Source organism: Rhinolophus hipposideros (genome assembly GCF_964194185.1).
Source record: "Rhinolophus hipposideros genome assembly, chromosome: 1".
Lineage (NCBI taxonomy): Eukaryota > Metazoa > Chordata > Mammalia > Chiroptera > Rhinolophidae > Rhinolophus > Rhinolophus hipposideros.
The window spans coordinates 99,289,265-99,311,730 of NC_138047.1; positions in this window are offsets into that span (position 1 = coordinate 99,289,265).

A 22,466-nucleotide genomic window follows, 5' to 3' on the forward strand; every position below is an offset into this window, starting at 1 on the left:
TGAAACAGACATAACCCAAAAAGTGATGACTGTGCCAGATATATTTTTATAAAACTAAATACAGAAAATCGTAATTCTCTTGTAGTAAGTGGGAGGCAGAAATGTCAGAGCAATAGTCTGAGGGATTTTCCTTTACCTACCTAGTATTTGGGTTGCTTTAAAGTACATGTACACTTAATATACATGAGATGTTAGTTTGGCTATTCATTTAACAAAATACTAAGTGTTCACTCTGTGGAAGGCATTAAAGAGGTAGAAAGAAAGGAGTTTACGTTTATTTGGTACCAAAACTATATCATGCTTTGAGCTAGTAGCTGTCCATAATTGCTCCTCTTTCAAGAAAATGGCGTAGTTCTATGCTGAAGAGCCTTGTCTCACACAGCAGCTGTTTGCCCTTGGCCAACTTATATACCTTCTGTTTCCCAGTTTTTTCATAGGGTTGCTGCAAGGATTAAGTATGTTAATATATGCAAAGTGTTTACATACCATTATTTTAGCCTCACAACAACTCTAAGAGGTAGGTAGCAAATAAAGCTTGTGCCTTATGAGACCTGAAGTCAAATCTTGGTCTACTAGTTTCTATTCTGTGACCTGAAGCTAGTTTGTTCACCTCTCGCCACTTCAGTTTTTTCATAATTAAATGGAGGACCACACCTATCTTTTGAGATGGCTTTAAGGATGAAAGGTAATGAACTCAATTTGCCTATCACCATGCCAGGAGAAACAAAAATTTTCATTCAATGGAAGCTGTTATTGTTAAGAAAATTACATTGCCCTTTGAGCTCACTGCTTCAATTTCAAATTCCAATGGTTGTTCAGAAGCTATTTATATTTTGTAATAAAAAATTCTGATTATATGTTCATAATCTTTCATGATTAAAAACATATACATCCATAATCCCACGGCCCAGCAAACTTATATCCCAAAACCCCTGAGCAAGTTTTTCTTCTATATTACCTTTTGTGCTGCCCTATTTATTAGAGACATACCAGATGTTTGAGGGGTGGAGGGGTCAGTTAAACTGTTTAATGTCAGGCATGGTAAATTACTTACCCTACACAAACATGTTCTTAACATTTAGAAGCATTTTGCATAGCTGTTGCTTGCTTAAAACCAAAGATAAAAATATTTGAGATACTAGAGTTTTGATGTATGATTTTTATATTAATTTAGAAATAATACCTATTTTTACATATTAAGTATTAACTTGTTTTGGTTTGAGGTTTATAAATCATTTCAAAGATCATTTTATTCTATATAAATTCCATCTATCTTTAATATAATTAAAAGCAATTAACATTTATTGAGGACCTACTGTGTGCTAGGCCCTGGGAATAAAAATACAAAATTGGCATAACCCTTGCTCTCTAAGAATTTAAAATTTATTGGCAAATAGAGACAAATTAGAGACTGTACTTATCATTAGACCAGAGTCATTGTATATTTGGTTCCATTTCTAAAAGCGTTCGTAACTAGTAGTAATTATTATTATAAGACCAAGATTAATTTTATTGACCTTTGACTTGAAGTATACAATTATAACATCATATAGAATTGTACATAATTTAAGGTCTTTTTAGAATTAGTGTAAGTACTATGTAGGTTCAAATCTTGTAGTAGGTACTTTAGTTATTTTGGTTTTCTTTGTGTGTTTGTTTACTTGCTTCTTCTTCTTCTTCTTCTTCTTCTTCTTCTTATTATTATTATTATTATTATTATTATTATTATTACTATTCTCTGTTTTAGTTAATCAATTCCATCAGAGTATTTTGTGGTTGAGTAAGAGGGTATGGTGTTGAACCTAGGACACTATAGGATTTTTCTGTCAATAAAAAATTATTTAGGTTGTAAGAAAATTTGGGTATTTTCCTGAACCTAGCTACAATAAAAATATATAAAAATGGAGGGACCCACTGTAAAGTAAACTGAGACGTATTGGGGAAAAATGTAGAATATCTCACATGGTGAATATGTTTGGCATCAAACAGATGCTCTATAAATATTTATTGAATAAAATTATCTACCATGTTTATTGATCAGAGAGAGGTGTTTGAAAACAGATAATGAATATAGGAAAGTAAATGAAAAAACAGCCACAAATGTCATCCAGTCTCCTGTTTAAAAGAGAAAAAGAAAAAAAATAGAAGGGTGCCCCCTTTCTTTTCTATATCACAGACTGAGTGCCCCAAATGTTGGATGAAATTAATAACTATTATGTTGATTTGTAAAATGAAGGTTGAGATGTAAAGGTCAAGATGGCACTCTACCCATCTCATAATCTCCATGTATTACACCAGAAAATTTTCATATGCATTATTTCTTGCATCATGTCAAAACATATTTCAGGAATATAGAGCAGTTCTTATATTAATTTTTAAAAAATGGGAAATCTAACACTCAGGAAAAGAGTCTTTACAATGTCATATTATTTGTAACTGGCAGCATAAAATGTAAGATTCAAGTCTTCTGACTCCATACTGCAACTATTCAGTGGGAATATTTAGGTCATTTTTTGTCCACTTTAACTCCAAGGCTACTTATACTCTTTCTAACATGCTCTATCTGCCTTATGATCTAGATAATTCCAATATATTTGTGTAGATCATTCCCCCCCCCTTGGCTCTCAGTTCTTTGTATACCTATTGTCCAGTGTTGATGCCAACTAACCGATCACTCTATCCCAAGGTTCTACCTCAACTTTGTCCAACTATGATGACTGTTCCTAATCTTTATTCCAATCATACCCTACTTTGACCAGCATCTCCTTTTTTTCCAGTTTACTCAATCTAGTATTCCAACTCTGCCAATCCTTCTGTAGCACCATGACCTAAAATCCATTGATCCTACTCCCTCTCGTTTTCGCCTTAAAGTGTTCAATAATTCCAGTCACTATCTTCTCTATATCCTGAATCCCCTTGTCTCTCTCTTCCTTGATTGTGCTGTTACATTGATCTAAAAAGTAAATGTGAAGGATGTTAAGGATTTACAATACCCCATTGGCCCAGAGAGCCAAGAAAATACAATTCCATCTTCCCATCATGCTGTGAAGTGCGTGACACAATCCTCATTTTATATGAGAGAACACTGATTCTCATAGGGTGAAGAGACTTGCCCAGAGTGATGGTTAACTTTCTGTGGCAACTTGACTGGGCTCAGGGATGCCCAAAGTGCTGGGGAAACATGACTCCTGAGTGGGTCTGTGAGGGTGTTTCTGGAAGAGATTAGCATTGGATTGGCTGACTCAGTAAGAAGATCACATCCAGGAATGTGGATAGGCATCATCCAATCCATGGAGAGCCAGCATAGAACAGAAAGACAGGGGGAGGACAAATTTGCTCTCTGACTTGTGGTGGGACATCCACTTTCTCCTGCCCTAAGACACTTGTGCTTCTGGTTCTTGTGTCTTTGGTTTGAAGTAGAACTATCATCTCCCTTGAGTCCCCAGCTTGTATACAGCAGATATATACATATAACTATAACTATAACTATATCTATCTGGATATGTCTTATTGGTTCTATTTCTCTGGAGAACACCAATACATACAATATCAAAACAAATAAAGCACAGAGTCATAACTTAAACCCAGCTTCCCTAATGAGACAAAACTTGGTGGAAAGACTACCATTTTAGGAATCCAGAAACCCCTACCTTGCAATTCAAAAAACACTCTTTGAATTAGTTTAATAGATTCAAAGCACTTAGAAAAATAACTGGCAGCTAATAAGGACTATGTACATGCTATCTCTGTTGAAATTATTAAAGATAATGTAGTTTTACCTGTTTGTTTATTCATAGAGAAGACACAAATTCAACATCTTTGATTTAGAGATTACTGTGTTAGGCTCTTCAAATTGAAAACAGTACACTACATGGTGAGAATGACTGATAAGAGCAATTATAAAACAATGTGGGAAGTATGCTAACAAGATGCAAACAAGACTAAGGGGTGGGGAGTGGGGGTGGTACCTAACCCAGGCAAGGGTAGAGGGGAGCCAGTCAGGGAAGCTTTCAGAAAAACCTAGCAGAGTACCTGGCACAATGTAAGAAACCAATAAATAATAAGTAAGTAGTAAATGTTATTACTGTTGTACTTGCTCTTTCCTGGATTTTTAAGCTTATTGAACTTTTATGTCAATCTAGCCCGATTCCCATCACTCACTTTTAGACCAAGTAAGCAAAATATGTCCTTTGCTGTCATTTTCTATATGCATTTGAGATAAACAGAGAATGGGGGAGGGAGAAGAGGACAGGAGAAAAAGTCAAGAAAGGCAGGATGGTGAGTAATTCTTTAGAGCATCCCCTAGAGACAGGTTGTTCAATTCAGAGTTCCTTTGAGTAAAAGCTCAGATAAATAACCTAAATATTAAAACAGAATAGTACAGTTGAGATTAATTATAGGGATACAGAAATTTCTTAGAATACAAAGACTGAAGTAAAGTTATGTCCAGACTTAAAAAAAAAAAAAAAAAAAAAAAAGCACAGAAATTTAGCAACTGAGGCCACTGTTCTCCTCTTTAGGGCCTCATGGTCTATTTCATGTTAGGTAGTCGCCCAACTCATTTCTCTTTCAAAAAGTTGCCTCTGCTTATTTTATTGCCTTATTACAAACAATACATGACCAACAACTACAACCCTACTTACTCTCAGTCTCAGGGCCAGCCATTGAATGCTTATTATCTCAATATCTCTAGGTTAAATTTTTCAAGAAAAAAAATTTCAAGAGGAAACTTTTCACATTCCTAGTAAAAAGCTGGGAGTGGCGATAAAAATAGCAAAATAAGAGAGGATCGCTACACACAAAATATTCAATGTTTATTGTGAAAGAGTTGCCCCAAAATTATTCACTCATATTATTTTTTTCTTTCTTTCAGTAAGTATTGATTGAGTATCCACTAGGAAACTAGAAGTGTACTCTATGCAGAGGATACCATCATAAACAGAAACAATCATAGTCTCTGTTCTTAGGAAACTACTGAAGTTTACTGTTTAGAAGTGGGTCAGACTTTAATCAAGCAATCACACAAACAGAAATAGGTATTAGAACACAAGTTATAAAGGAGAAGTTCACAGCACTGTAAATGCATGCAAGGAAATTAGGAAGATTTTACTGAACATGGAACATTGGAGCTAAAATGTGGATGTATAGGGGGCACCTAATAAAGAGAAGAAGGAAGAACATTCCATGTAGAAGGGAAAAAAGTCTGCAAAATCCTTGTAGCTGGAGGAAGAAGCTCCAACCAGAGAAATAGAAAAAGCCACTGGGGCTGATCCACAGAGTGTTATATGTGAGAAATGAACTTATAGCTTAGTCTGACTAGGCCATGCTGCACTCTGTAGGCCAGGTAGAGTATGGAGAGACATTTATAGTATTTAAGATGTAAGTTAAGGAAGATCATTCAATTTATGCTTTGTAAACATAACTCTTGCTGTAGTACGGAGAAGGGATTAGTGGGATTAGAGGTGTGATGATTAAATTTGATGTGTCAACTTGGCTAGGATAGGGTGTCCAATTATTCAGCCAAATAGGAGCCTAAATGTCACTGTGAGGGTATTTTGTACATGTACTAACATCTATAATCTGCTGATTCAAAGAAAAGATTACCCTCCACAAAGTGCATGGGTCTCGGTTAGTCAGTTAAAGAGTCAAAACTGAGGTTTCCAAGAGAATAAGAAATTCTGTCTCAAGCCTCACATAGAAATACTGCCTGAGTTTCTATCCTGATGGCCAGCCCTACAGATTTTAGACTCAAGACTGCAGCCTCAACATTGTTTGAGTTTCCAGCCTTCCCTATGAATTTCACAATTGCCAGTCCCCACGATTGTGTAAGCCACTTCCACCACATATCCACATATATATACCACACACACACACACACACACACACACACACACACACACACACACACACATATATATATTTCCCCTGGAGAATCCTGACAAGTGATACAAGAAACAAAAAATAATTTTGTAATCTAACCGGTAAGGGTTTATTGTAGTTTGAAGATTTTTGGTGAAAGATATAGAGAAAAATTGCCAGCTTCCAGAAATTTAAAAAGTAATATCAACAGAATTTGGTGATGAATTGGATGTGGAGGGAGCGTAGGAATGAATGGGTTAAGTGAAAAGGTAGAATTTCTGGTTAAGACTAATTGGATTAGTGACACTTTTCAAAATAAATCTTCTTTGATTTGAAAGATTCCTCCAAGATTTTCTAGAGAAGAGATAGAGACAAGATAATAGACTATATCTGTCTGGAATTCAGAGAAAAAGTGTGGGCCAAAGATATAATTTGTGTGCCATCTGGATGCAGCAGTGTCTGACAGCGTTGGTGTGTAAGAGGTAACCTGGGCAGAGAATCCAGAAGGAGAAAGAAAGGGGCTCAGAATCAAGCTGAGAACCTTTTCAATAATGGCAGGTCTTGGGTCTTGTGCCATTCCTGGTTCAAACAGGGCACACCACAAAAAAGCCTAGGCCTTTTTCCCAGATTTCATCCTAAGGTAAAGGAAGTTTTAGCTAAAAGGTAAAAACTGAGCTTGTTAGACAAACTAGCTAACACTAACCAACTTTATTGAGTTTCCAATATACATTGTTCTCCCCAAAGATACTTACACAATTGTGTAAGGCAATTCCTTAAAAAAAAGGTATCTCATATGACCCAGCAATCGCTCTCCTGGGTATCTACCCCAAAAATATAAAAGCATTTCTCTATAGAGACACGTGTACGCCAATGTTCATTGCAGCTTTGTTTACGGTGGCCAAGACATGGAAACAACCAAAATGTCCTTCGATAGATGAATGGATAAAGAAGTTGTGGTACATATACACAATGGAATACTATTCGGCGTTAAGGAAAGATGATATAGGAACATTTGTGACAACATGGATGGATCTCGAGAGAATAATGCTAAGTGAAACAAGTCAGACAGAAAAAGCAGAGAACCCTATAATTTCACTGATATGTGGTATATAAACCAAAAAGAACAAGACAAACAAATGAGAAACAAAAACTCATAGACACAGACAATAATTTAGTGGTTACCAGAGGGTAAGGGGGTGGGGGGTGGGTGATGAGGGTAAAGGGGATCAAATATATGGTGATGGAAGGAGAACTGACTCTGGGTGGTGAACACACAATGGGATTTATAGACGATGTAATACAGAATTGTACACCTGAAATCTATGTAAATTTACTAACAATTGTCACCCCAATAAAATTAATTAAAAAAAAAAAAAAAAGGTATCTATACATATACATATACATATATTTCTCTGGAGAAACCTGACAACTCCATGGTTTCCTCTTCCATGAAGCCCTCCCGCCTCCTGTTTGCCTGTCTCAACAATTTTTTTTGTACCATGAGGACAGTAACTGTAGCATTCATCTCAATCTCCTCACTATTTATCTGACATATACTAGATGCTCAATAACTATCATGAAAATAATGAGTACATGAACTCTCAGAAGTGTATTATTTATTTGATCTCAGCTATTATCACCAGTTTCATCAAAGTACAACTATTTCAGCAGTCCTTAAAATCCCACTTCCAAGCCATTTTTCTAAAAGACATTTAGACAAAGTATGAAGAGCCATAAACCTACATTTAACGTATGTATTTTTTCCTCCATAATGTGTTTACATTAGTGATAACATTTTAATCAGTGTTTTAAACATCATTTGCTCCTGATTTCAGTGATCCATCTTTTAGGCAATAGGAGACCTTGTGTGATAGCTCAAGTTCATCAGGAAGCCAGAACCCAGAAGTTTGGCAATAATTACAGAAAAGAAGTTGTACTCTAAGCATTGTGCCAACTTATCACCATCCAGGAAGAGAAGGTACTTTGAAAGCTTTCATTATGTCCATGGCCACTGAGGACAGTATTAAACATTTTATAGAAATGCCCCAAAATGACCTTCTCTAATAACTTTTCCTAAATCTGTCAGGTCCCATGTGTTCAAAATAAGAATTGTACATTCTACATCTCTATTCAACGTTACTGAAAATCCTCTATTGAAAGTACATCAATGGTTTTAAAAATACACATGGAGAGAAAAGTGGAAAAATGCATTTTCTAAGAAAAACAAATTAAAGAGTGTCTTCCTTGTTTATTTTATTTATTTATTTATTTATTTTGGCTGCTGTTTTGTTTTGGGGTATTATTCATTCATTCATTCATTCATTCATTCATTCATTCATTTATTTATTTATAGACAGAATCAGCTTTGATGTAATGGGTGCACTGAACATGTCAGGCAGAAAGCTATCAAAAGAAATAATTGGAAGCCATCCCTGGGGGAATATATATTTTGATGTCTGACTGTCCTTGTCTTACATGAAAGTATTTGGTTTAGACAAAAATTTCCTTTGAAATGACAAACACACAGAATTAATGTAAAAACAACAAATCTAGGCCTTGGAATCGGGGACTTTGAACTCTGATTAAAGTCAGTTCACACAACCTGACCATACATTGCTTTTTAAAGAAACCCCAATTTGTAAACCAGGAATGAAATTGTTTCATGAGGTCCTCTGAGAAAATGGCAAAACTGGACGTTGAATCTCAAATATCCTTTTGATCCCTAGAAAACCACTAAAATCTATTGCTACAGCAAAGATATGTCCTCATCGCTTGATGAAAAATTTTAAGCAAGTTAATCTCTCTCTCTCTCTCTCTCTCTCTCTCTCTCTCTCTCAATCTTTTTCTCTACCCCCCCACTCCTTCTCTCTCTTTTAACAAAGCAATTGACAAGAAAATGAAAACAAAACAATTCTTATTAGAGACCTGAGATAATTGGCAACCCAGAACTATGTTTTTCCCATATTTCTGTTTTGCCTGAAGCTAACTCCAACTGTGAGTAGGACCCCTGTGCAGGCTAAAGAAACCCAGTCCTTTCTGATTATAATCAAACAACCACAATATTTCATATGTGAGACTTTAGCAGCCACTGGGTAACAAATATGCCCTTTGAGTGAATGACACCATCTAAATCCCAGACAAGTTTCCTATTGGACTTGATACCCACAGATACAGATGAGGTGGTGCCTTAATCTCAGCCCCTTGGTTCTGCTCAGGGAAGTTGAAGCAGGGGCCACCTGCTCAAAGGAAAAATGCTGTGGAAAAAGAACTTCCTCTTTCCTGTCCTTCTGTTCTCTCTTTTGTTTCGAAGAAAATTCCTATGGGTCCCTGTTCAGCCTGGAGGCATTTGTCTGACAAGTGGAAGCACATCCTCAAAAGGGAGAAAGAGTGAAATAAACCATCCCTTCACCCCGGGGGATTCCAGGAGGATATTAGGGAACTAACTGGGGGTTGGAGAGAAAGAGGGGGAGCTCCCAGCTATATGCACAGTCATTTGATAAGCTCCTGCAGGCAGACCACCAGAAAACAAACAGAAGCATGGGAGGTGGTGAGCAAGCCATGGGACCTGAACGAAGAAAGAAAGGAGGGCTGTGGGAATAGGAGAGGAGGGGGCTGAGCTGGGGTTCCTAGTCACTGCATTTCTTTTTAAAGGAAAAGAAAAGGGACCAATGTACAGGATAAGGAATCCCACTTAATGTTTGCTTATTCCTTATTTTCATTTTGCATTTATTTAATGTCTCAATATAACGGAGAGGGTCAGCCCATCTGCACCTTAACAATTCCTACACTTTCAACTCGGTGTAAAACGTGACAGCTTTCTCTCTGGACACGGAAAATCCAAAACATTCCCATTTGACAAAGCTCCTGATATAATATACAAAGAAATAACAAAATAGGGTTATGAAAATAGGGCTCTATTTTCAATGCTCCCTTTTAAAAATCAAAGGGATTTGTAATGAACACCTCATCCAATATTATCTAAGTGAACACAGATCAGAAGTGTATGTGTCACTCCATTTGCAAATAATGCCCAAGCAGAGAAAAGGAAATAGGTAAATTAGACCTCCTGTCTTCCTGTTCCAGGACACCTGCTTCCACCCCTCATTTCCATACTGAGCCCCACCTGGAGAGGCTCACCAGCTGAGTCAAAGAAAGGTCCCTGTGGAGGTTGGTGGGGAGGAGATCACCCCAGGATCACCACTAGATGACCAGTTGATGAGTGATGGCCCTTGATATTACTCAATGTCAGAAAGAACCTGCTTCTGAAAGCTGCTCATCACCCTCCAACTGAGAAAGTCACTTGCAGTAAACTTGTCATCTCAAAAGGCAGGGGTCCTTACTGGATAAGACCGGTTACATTAGGGGAATTTGAAAACCATCCCCAAATGTTGCCCTTCAGCTTGCAGAGTTGAATTAATTACATCAAGGCCCACTCACAAATGTAAATGCACACGCGACCATGCATTGCAAAGGTTTTATGGAAAATCGAGATACCTGCACGTCTATTGACCTGTGTTGCTAGCGATGTGCTGAGTCCGGCTGGCAGAGTCTGCTGGGAACAGTGGTGCATTCTGGAGAATCACTGCCTGGGTATCGAATCCCACTCCACCTCTTGCTATTTGTATTCCATCACTTTGTGTCTTCGTTTTCTCAACTGTAAAAGAGATAATTATACCACTTACTGATTAAGGTTGTCAGGAGGATGAAATGGCTGAGTTCATGTGAAGGTATCTAGAATGCCAGGTACATAATGAGCATTTACTAAGAGTTAGCTGTTAACACTGCTAATCTATGCCTCACCACAACTTTAGGCAGTATCTATTTTTATTCCATTTTCAGAATTTAACTGAGACTTAGGTCAGTTAAGCAAGTTGCCTACATCACGTAATGTATAAAAAAGGCAGGTAGAGTTCAAACTCAAGTTTGTTTGTAAGATTTGAATGTCTGCTACATCAATTCTCATTTACTTTCTCACATTACTGACACCCCCAAAGAAGAAGCTGGAGGGGCTGCAAAAACTGAAGTAAAAAAATGCAAAGCACAGCATTTTTCACTTTTTTGTTTTTGTTTTTAGAAGACAGGAATATAGAGAGATGAACACTTTATTTTATGTTCTCTATATCAGCTCCTTTTTTGGTCTCCTCTGTCTCTTTATCTTTCTTCCCCCTTTTTCTCTGTCTAATGATAAAATGATCTGACATAAGACAAAAATGCAAATTATGTGCTATTGCCTTAAATTGTTCCAGTTCATTTAGCTCACCATGAGCATTCATTATAGCTAATTACCATAACAGATTTGTATTATTCATAATTATTTTTTCATGTTGTAATGATCATAAATTTTAAAAATTCTGGCCATCATGAGTCACCATTCATGCTCATCAGGGACTTTTTTTCCTTTTTTTCCTTACAGAACATTTAGAGGCTCATTATCCTCAATATATTTGTAGGTTGTTATTATTCATATCCAATAAAGCCCATTTGGGGTATGCCGAGTGACTTCAGAAATGCAGTCATTCTCAGACCTAATGACAAGCTGATGCTTTGCTTAATTTTAGAAAATCAAATTAACTACCTCTGATTAAAACTACAGCAGATTTCACTATGTTAACTGTATCAGGTTCATGATTCCAGGCAGAGAGAGATGCTTCTTTAACTCAGCACGACACAGAAAAGATACATATATATATGTATTATATATATATATAAATAAAAGACTATCCTCCCAAACTGGAATAGTAGACAATTATAAGCATTCCATAAGAATGGCAAAATGATGAGGAAAAAAAAAAAACCCAACTAGTCAGGGAAGTGCATCATCAGTGATTAGGATGGATCTTGAGATTACAATGCTAAGCGAAATAAGTCAGACAGAAAAAGTAGAGAACTGTATGATTTCACTGATATGTGGGATATAAAACTGAAAACAAGAGAACAAGACAAACACAAATGAAGAAACAAAAGCTTATAGACAAGACAATAGTTTAGGGGTTACCAGAGGGTAAGGGGGGAGGGGACTTCTAGAAGAAGGTAAATAGGGTCTAATATATGGTGATGGAAAGAACTGACTCTGGGTGGTAAACACACAATATGAGTTATCGATGATGTATTACAAAACTGTACACCTGAAATCTATGTAACTTACTAAAAATTGTCACCCCAATAAACTTCAATTAAAAAAGAGAATCAGAATGCAGTGGGTACAAATCTCAGACTACATGAAACAAATCTTATTTCATTATTTTCTTTAGACCAACTCGGTTTTGGTTAAGTGTCCCATTCCTTTCTAGCTCATGGGAATTTCAGCTCTTTTGCTGCATTCTTGAAGAGCCAAGGGCACTTGAAGGGCACATTCCACCCTTTAAAGTTGTGCCAAGAATAGGGACTTGTTGAATGCTGAGGCATCAGTAACCATCTTTGGTACCTTGCCACCCTTCCTCACTCTACTGCTCAGACACCCACTGCCTCTCCCCGCATGGTTCCCCTGCCACATCTGGTGCAGAAATCTTTGACTTAGTGGTGAGTACTATACATAACTTCCATCCTTCCGGATGTCCCTCTTGAGCAGTTCCTCCCAGGTGCTGCCACATCTTCAGGTGCTGTCTTAATGGGCACAAGTCCCCTTCTTCAGCAAAACCTACAGCATTCACTCCTCAGTGCCCCAGTGGGCAGGAATTCATTGAAAGGCAATCTCTTCTCTACCTTTATTGGCATCTTATGAGACCTCCTCCAGCTGCAAGACATTGAGTAGACTCTAAATGTTTATGATTCCTAAATAAGGAATCACAAGTTCTGAACTACTGTCTGAGCTTCAGACTCCACACTTCCTCCACATGTCTTCATATGTATCTAGTAAACAGTCACAGCTTTGTAGACCTCAGCAAACACACTGGTCAGCGTCCCTAAACCTGCTGCTTTTGAGTTTCCACATCTCGGCAAATGGCACCCTCAGTCACGAACTTCAGCCTGAGAAGTCATCCTGAGTCCTCTGTTTCTTTCCCACTGCTCAGCAATCTCTCAGCAAATTCTGTCAACAGACTCCAGAATATGGCGTGTATCTGACTACATCTGTCCATCGTCACTGTAAAACCCTCGTCCCAGCTCCATATTCTAACACCTGGACAACTGCAGTAGTCTCCCGGTTCCACTCTTGCCTCTTATCCTCCATTCTCTCTGCAAGGCGGTCCAATCTAAAGCATAAATCAGATCGTGTAACACACTGGCTTGAAACCCTCCAGTTACTTCTCATAACACTGAAAATCCAAACAGACCTGTCCTATAAAACTATATGCGTTAGCCTCTGACCTTGTCTACTACTGCACCTGTAATGCAGGGTCTCAGCTCCCCCTCCACGCACAAGAACACAGGATATGGTGAGGCCAAAAAGGAACACCCACGGAGCCATAGGTAGGGGAGTAATACCACTATATTCTCGATGGTGGCTGGTTGAGACACAAAAGCAAACATCCGCCAGTACCTCAGTGAGGGGTCTTCCTGCACCCCAGTCTCACTGGTAGCCACAGTGAGACACAGGAAATAGGATCAACATGATCCATATTCTGCTGTCGACTTCTCTGCCAACCAACCAAGCCCTGAGCATAGCCACGGCAGTTATATTAGTGGCTAATGGCTAACCAGTAACAGCTGATGGCCACGCAGCCACAGTGGATTGCCATCTGATTACAGCTGATGGCCATCCAATAACCAAGCCAGCACTTTTCTACATGAAGCCGAAAGCCTGGAAACTGCTCTCTGGGACTCTGTCCCCACAGCATCTCTTCCCTCCCACCCCCTCATCCACAAGGCTCCAGCCATGGTAGCCTGCTTCCTGTCTTAAAATAGGGTTCCTTTATTTGGCTGTTAATGTTTATTGGTTCAGGTATTGTCATAGAACACTCTACAGATATTTTTTTTCATTTAATCCTCACAACAACTTTTAATTTAGGTACTATTATCATTGCTATATGACAAATGAAAACATAAAATGGATGCTTAGAAAATATATGTGCTAGTATGTGACAGATTGGGGTAAGAGAAATATGAGAAGGAAAAGAATTAAAACACAGGTTGGGGAGTAAGTGTCTTGGCGCTATGGCTTCTGAATCAGGCACTCTCAGATGTATTCACCACACTGAAAAGCTTCCTGTCACAAATGGTCTGTCCTCCTACCCACGCTGAGTTCACCACAGTCATCTTAACCCTGGGTATCTCTTTCACCCAGTCAATTAGAAATTACCAAGCCAAAGAAAAGTGAGGAATGAAAGGCAGAGAGGCAGAGAGAGAAACAGACTGATTGATTCTTTGGAACTGAATATATTCTACCAAAAACTAGAAACAACTGAGAGGTCCATCAACAGAAGAATGGATACATACATTATGAGTCCTCTTTACTAGTGGTTCTCAACCAAATGCTATTTGCACCCCAGGGGACATTTGGCAATGCTGGGAGATGTTTCTGCTTGTCACATCTGGGCGTCAGGGAGATATAAAGAGTAGAGTACAGGACTGCTGCGAAACCTTTCTACAATGCACAGGACACCCCCACCAAAAAAAAAAAAAAAATCTAGTAAAATATCTGGACCAGCCTGGTTTTGAAATTAAAGATGGCACCATCTCTCTTCCTTATGTATTTTTTTGACATTTAACCCAGGCTCACTATGTCACAGGAGTTTTGTAAGGCACTAGAAGTACAAAAATGTATGTATGTAGACAATTATTATAAAAGAATGCGGTAAAATCATTTACAGGTTATTATTCACAGGTTATTTTGGGAGCAGGTAAGATTTTCTGGAAGCAGTTCTACTTGAGCTGAGACTGGAAGTAGATAAGGGAAGGAGACAACATTCCGTTCCAGGTTGAGAGGTCAGAATTGCAACCCAAGGGTACCTTGGATGTTAGAGCTTACCCACCCTTTCCTAGAATCACTTAAATTCCCACCAATTTCATTATTCATTGAAAGATCCAGTTTGTTGAGGTAATAAAATACGACAAGTTTTTATTCAAATCAAGGTGATAATTGTGTGGTAAACTAGACCTGTCTTCTCCCTACAGTGTAAAATAGATAAATATAATGGAAATATTTATATTCATTATATAATGGTTCTCAAAGCCAGTCTCTGGACCATCTCCTGAAAGTTGTTAGAAATGCAAATCCGCAGTCCATCCCTACGACTGACTTAGTCAGAAAATGTGTTGATGGACCCAGCAATGTGTGGTTTAAGAAACATTCTGAGTGATTATGAAAAACACTAAATTTTAAGAATCACTTATCTAGAGAACATGGGCTGGTATCAATCACCTCAATGACTAGCATCATGTCGCCCCCACCCTACCCCAGTGTAAGCCTTTGGTGAGCTTGGTTGGATCAACAGGAGCTGTAAGCAGTATTTCTGTGCATGGAAGTTGAAGAAACGCCTTTTGAATGCCTATCCCTTACACCATTGTCATTCAGAATGTTCACACAAATGGTGGGATTGGCACCAAGCATTATTATGGAACTCATTTGAGGGCTGAAGCTCCAGGCCCCTAGACCATTCCAGGCCTATTGAATCAGAGTCTTCATCTTAATGAGACCTTCAGTTGATTAAATTGTGTATTAAAGTATGAGAAGAACTGCTATAAGCCATACTCTAATTTCAGACGTCTAAATCAATGCTTGCTTTTTTTTTACAGTTGTTTAAATATCTGCATGAGTTTTACCCTATCCATGCATCATAGTTATTATTATTTACTTAACATTTCCATATGAATCCAACTGAGATTTTTAATGGAAATAAATGTGTTTAAAGATTAAACTTTGTAACAATTTCACTGGAGAAAAAGCAACTCAATTTGCAACAAATAAAGAGTATGCATAAAAATATAGTAGAAATTAAGCAATATTGCTAAATTATAGCTAGCTACTGTTGGCTGCCAAAGATTGCTGAGCCTGTACTTCCTGTGTGAAAAAGAGAGGTGCAAATGTTAAAGAAGCATTAAAAAGCCGAGCTTATAACTTAGATTCTCTCTAGGCAAGAGGACTGAACGAGAATTGGAGAAGGATAACCTCATTACTATGTCATTTACTATTACAGAAACCCTGATTCCTGGGAAACCAAATGTTATCTAACTTATGACCTAAAAATCAACTCCTGGACCCCATGTCAACAATCCTCTTGGAAATTCTGTTCTAGCGCAGTGTTTCTCAAACTTTGAAAGTGCATTCGAATCATCAGGGGTCTCGTGAAAATGCGGATTCTCACTCCACAGGTTTGGGGTGGACCCTGAGATTGTATAATTCTGACAGGGTCCCAGGGGAGGCCCGTGCTGCTGCTCATGGGACCACACTTCGAGCAGCAAGGTTGTGGGTATGAGTACATCAGTAGGAAGGGCTTGCTGAGGAAAGGGAAAGGAGATAACAGAAGGGAGAAGGCGTGGGTAAAGGCTTCCACATGGGCTTTTGTACACTCCTAACGCTGAAGCTCCTCCCAGGACGCAGTAGTCACAGTGCCCCTGAGGTGGGAGGTAGCGTCGGTTTGAGTTTGGGCAGGGAGATGAAACCCACTCAAGTGTGGAGTGTTTCACAGAGGAACTGGCTGGTCAGCGTCACCCGTAATGACAGCTCATCAGAGTGTCCTTTCATGGGGCCCTCCCTGGCCCATAAGGCATTTCGCGATGGGAACTGCCAACTCTTCTCAGAGAAGAGCCCTCACTGTGGGTCGTGTCATTGGGTTCTAAGGAGAACTAAGAGAGGAGCAACTCTGACTTTCCTAAGTATACTGTTGCCCCTCAACGTGAGTCTGGTTTTGGATCACCCATGCGCCCCACTTGGATCCTGTCTAACCTCTGAGCCTCAGTGTACTTCAGTGCACAGTCATTGCACAGCCCCACTCAGCATTCACTCAGAGCACATTAACGGAGTCTTATGGACCGTGGGAAGGGAATTACAGAAAATAGAGGTGACAAGGTCTGGATGGGAAGCTTTCTTGTCGGCACTCATGGAGAACAACCACTTCCCTTGGGTCCACACAGCTGTGCGGCAGCCAGGGACACCTAGATCTGGTACACTTGCCAAAGCACAGAAAGCAACACCAACCCAGGCCTCCAAATCCATGAATAGCAATGTTTGGCCACCAACAGAAGTTTAATTAGCCTGATAATTTCCTTTCCGTGACCTGTAGTCATAACCCAGGACACAATCACGGCAGTGGACAATCATCATAGACTCCATTTCCCTAAATTCGAAAATCATTGGTCAGCTCTCAGCCTGTGCCAGGCGATGCCAAACAAGCCATTTTGATCTCCACAGGCAAATGGCCAGTCCAATCAATCAGTGAAATAATCAGCCAGAGGGATGTTCAACTGAAGGACTAGGTGTTCGGTAGTTTTCTTCTTTTTTCTTTGAATCGACAGGTCAAATTGGTCAGGAGAAATTGCCAGCCCCAAGGAAACAAAGCCTAAATTGTTTCTTTGTGCTCTTTCCAAGGACAGGTTAAAATCACCCACCACGAAGCTCAGTGCCACTTTTGCTGCACTGCTGAAGTCAGATGCCAGAGATGCAGGGAGAAATCAGTTTTATTTACCAAATAATTCACCAGAGTTTACCATGCACCAGGATCTTCACTAATATTAACTAGTTTAACTCTTTAACAATCCTTGAGGCACACTATTAACCCCAGTTTACGGGTGAAGAAACTGAGCCACATGAAGGTTACATCACTGAGAGAAAAGCAGCCAGCCTGGGGTTGCTGGAGGCAGATTCACTCAAGACAACTCAGGCTCTTGGCCACTGGTGATACACTCTTTAACCTCAGAGCCACTATGGTCAGATCACACAGTGATCCGCTCCTGCTGGTCCCCTTGGACATTCAGAGGACAACCCCCTGGGTGTCGTGGAGTCTAACAGCAGCCAAGACAGTGAGATGGCTTTGCAGACGAGATCTGGGAGGATCTCAGTTGCTCTCTACAAAGACTGACAAGCTCATTCTTTACAGAATGAACCCAAGTATTCTCTGTTGCTCCAGCGGACCAGGAGAGATCACATGATAGAAGATGGATGTGGTATTATCCATTCTTCTGTTTGCTTATTTTTTTCTTCCCTCATTCAAAATTATTGAGTGTGACATAGTAGTTAAGACCATGGCCATTAGAGTCAAGCAGATGTGGGTACAGGTGGTCCATACTCTTATGTTTAAAAGCTGTGGTCGCCACATTTCTTTTTTTTTTTTTTTTAAATCAATCCATTCATCAGAGGACACTTTGGTTGTTTTTCCTATCTTGGGTATTGTGAATAATGCTTCAATGAAAAGGGGAGTGCAGATATCTCTTTGAGATACTGATTTCACTTCCTTTGGATGTACACCCAGAGTGGGATTGATGGATCACATGGTAGCTACAGTTTTAACTTTTTTGAGGAAACTTCAGATTGTTTCCATAATGGCTATATTAATTTACATTCCCACCAACAGTGCACAGGCTTCCTTTTTCTCTGCATCCTCACCGACATTTGTTATCGCTTGTCTTTTTGAGAGTAGTGGTCCTAACAGGTGTGAAGTGATATCTCATTGTGGTTTTGATTTGCATTTCTCTGATGATTAGTGACTTGGAGCACTTTTTCATGTATCTGTTGGTCATTTGCACGTCTTTGGAAAAATGTCTATTTTTTGGTATATACATATATATAATGGAATATTTATCAGCCATAAAAAAGGAAATGTCTATTTTTTTGGTATATATATATATGTGTGTGTGTATATATATATATATATATATATATATATATATATATATATATATATATAATGGAATATTTATCAGCCATAAAAAAGGAAATCTTCCCATTTGCCATAATATGAATTAATCTGGAGGGCATTGTGCTAAGTAAAATAAGCCAGACAACAACAAATATTGTATGGTATCATTTATATGAGGAATCTAAAATAAATAAATAAATTAATTAATTAATTAATTTAATAAATAAATAAAGATTGAAAAGCCAACTTCATAGAAACAGAAAATAGAAAGGAATTCAATAGTAGTTGCCAGGAGCTAGAGAAAGGGGGAAATGGGGAGATATAGGTCAAAGGGTACAAGTTTTCAGTTATAAAATGTTCTGAGGATATAACTAGTGTACAGTATGGTGATTATATTTAATAATACAATATTGTATAGTTGGAAGTTGCTGAGAGTAGATGTTAAACATTCTCACCACCAAAAAAGAAGGACAAGAATTAACTATGTTAACCATGTGAGGTGATGGATGTATTTCTTGTTCTTAGTAATTATTCTACAATGTACATGTATATTGAATCATTATGTTAGATACTTTAAATATATGTATTTGTCAATTATTCCTTAACAAAATTTAAAAAATAAGTAAAATATAAAAACTGCAGACATTGTGAGGACGTTATTACACTCTCTTATCCTGGTTCTCTTGATCTATAAGATCGGCATACACTTGTATTTATCTCAGCTTTGCGGAGGTTAAATGAAATCATAGAGGTGAAAGGGCAAGCATAGTGCCTGACTCTACAAAAGATAATTTTTATTAGTGTCCCTTTGTTACAAGCTTGAGAGGAGATAGGATGACAAGACACGCCCCGTCCTTAGGCAGATAGCAAGTACAGTGCTGAATACTGTGATGCAGATCTCACAGAAAGAACTAACAACTTGAGAAGAGTGGTGAATGTTCCAGCAAGGGGGCCACATCTTGTAGGTACTAAAAGAAAGAGGTTGTACAGTGGACAAGGGAAACAAAGGCAGCAGAAATAACCTGTGAAAATTCAGGCACACGTTTTTTTAAGGTGGGTTTTAATAGTTGTGGCAGAAATATAGAGTCCTTCCTCAGATTGAATGGAGGATGAGTAGAGGATGTTGGCTAATAGATGGAGCCCCCTCAGCAGCATAGGTTTCTGTAGGCTCTCAAAACTGGGATGTTAAGGAGAAGCTGGATGGCCATCTCTCATAAAACAAACCAAAAAATGTGGTGAAATGTATCTTTCTTTGCATGCTTGCTTCTCACCTGAGATATGATCTTTCTCAGATCACTTAGCCACTTTGGGTGTTAAGCTTCTATGTGGAAAAATAAAAAGGATAACACACTCAAGGGGAAGCTTTGAATATCTCATGTGAGTGTGTGTGTAGAAAGATTTTAAAAGGTTCATACATTCATTCAACAACTATCGATTGTCTACTCCATGCCAGAAATAGTCTAGGTGTTAGGAATACAATAGTGAACACAACACTATCAGAACTCACAGAGCTTATTTTCTAGTGGTGAGAAGCAAAGATGAAAAACATAAACATATGTCAAGTATATGATGAGCTTTATGGTAATCAGTGTTATAAGGAAAACAAAGCAAATAAGGGGTATAGGGAACGCTGTGGTGGGGTTGCTGTTTTACATAAGGTGATCAGGGAAGGTCTCTGAAAAGGTGACATTTAACCAGCAGACCATGAAATCATGAGCCAGAGAAGAACAGAAATATAAGAGGCAACAGAGAGAGTGGATCCTAGAAGCCACGTGAAGGTGATATGGCAAACAGAATGCAATGATCATATTTCTTAAATGTTTCTGGGATATAGACTAATCATAAATATTAGAGTTGACAATGAGAAGGCAACTGGGGTAGGTCAACTGTAAAACGTTGTTGTCATGTAATGGTGGAGTTATAACCTGATGGGAGTGGGTGCAAGAAAGGACAGACAGAGAAAGAAGGGAGATGATGAGTATAAATAACTCACTGTGGTTTGCTGTCAGGGGAGCAGAAAAACGAGGCTGTGGCTAAAGAGAAATGTGAGGTCAAGGAATGTTTTATTTATTTTTATCTTCTTTTCCTTTTTAAAGATGGCAGCTATTGCAGCCTATTTATATGCTGATGTAAACAATCCAGCAAAGGGAAAAATTAATAGTACAGGAAAAAGAAGAGAGGATTGCTGAAACTTTCCTTTAAGTAGAGGAGAGGGGATGGAATCCAGTGCACAATGGGTGGGGTAGGCCTCAAAGAGAAATATGGGTGTTTTGGGCACAGAGCTAGGAGGGAAGGCAGAGCTCATATCCAGAGAAAATAGAAGATAGGATTCTTTCTTTCTGATTCCTTTTGATGTTTTCATAAAATGGAGAGCAAGCCTAATAGGAAAGATTTGGCATGGGGTGGGGGGTGAGTGTAGAAGATTTGAAGAAAGCAAGAAAATACAATAAAATAGTCATCCAGAATAGTAGAAGGCTGAATGGTCTAGAGCAGGGAGAAAAGCACAGCTTGTGGGGCAAATCCAGCCCTCTGGTTGTTTTCATAAACACTTTTGTTGGAGGACAGCCACGTCCATTCATGTATGCACTGCCTACGGCTACTTTCCTGCAAGACGACTGAACTGTGACAGAAACCGTATGGCCCCCACAGCTTAAAATACTTTCTATCTGGTTCCTTCCAGAAAACATTTGCCAACCTCTGGACTAGAGAGGTGAGTTGGACTTCAAAAGAGTGTTAAGAGTCACAAGGTCATGGCCATAAATTTAAAGGGAGGCTCGTAAACATAAATGTGACTGTGTGTGTGGCGGAGGCAGAACAGGACTGGGAAAGGGGGATTCTCTCCAGACACCTTCAGCTGTTCTGGTACATGAGTAGAAAAGGAAGAGAGTTGGGATTAACCAGAGTGGGTGCTCAGATGGGCAGATAAAATAAAGGCAAAGAATAGTAGACGGGTTGAGGGGGGATAAAAGAGCTGAGTAATGGACCCTGGATTCAATGCTGATTAAGTGAGGACATGAATGAAGGGCAGAGTGACAGTAAAATGAATAATCAGTGGCTCCTACAACTTAGTGGGTTTCCAAAAAATGTTAATTTGGGGTATAGTAAAGGGAATGAGCACTAAAGGCACGAAAAGAAAAATGATGTTTGAAATTAAAATTACAGAGCGGTTGCCATGTTGGGTAATGGAAAGGAAAGTGAATCAGTACAGTGAGGTCAAGACAAAATAACACAAGTGTAATTTGTGCTCCTCAGAAGGAGTATCCCATACAAATGTAAGAGAATATTGCCAATCTCCTAGACCTGAATTTTGCACGTGGTGTAGCACTTCAATTAGGGGAGTACATTTGGAAAGTATGAGCAGTAAAGAACTCTTGTTTGTCTAGCTTCCAAGAGATCAGAGAAATTGCATTAGGAAGAGGAAAAATCAAAAACAGGTAGGAGAAAGTATATGAGCTTTCAGTGTATGTCTTCCTAATAACTCCATCTCTCCAGGGAAATGGCTCCAACTGAAAGACACTGTCCAGGATTACTGTCCCTGGAATGGCTTAGATGACAGACAGAAAGCAGGAACTGCAGATTTCATTATTTCCCCACGCTGTGGATGAAATGAAGCACAAGCTGAGTTATGTGAGGTTGTTCGGGTCTTTCCAAACTAAACACAGTTTGTCAGTTTTCAAAATCATAAAGAATGACCCATCTTCCTACCCTTACCCCTGACCCCACTCACATAGCTTTTTCTTTTTTAATCATTGTGTCTCTTACATCAAACACTTTAAATGGGGAGATTGCTAGTCGGAGCTGACTTCGGCCATGCTTGCCATCCTTCCTGATCCACCTTTCAAAGTTATGGATGCATTCCAAACTGATTAAATGGGT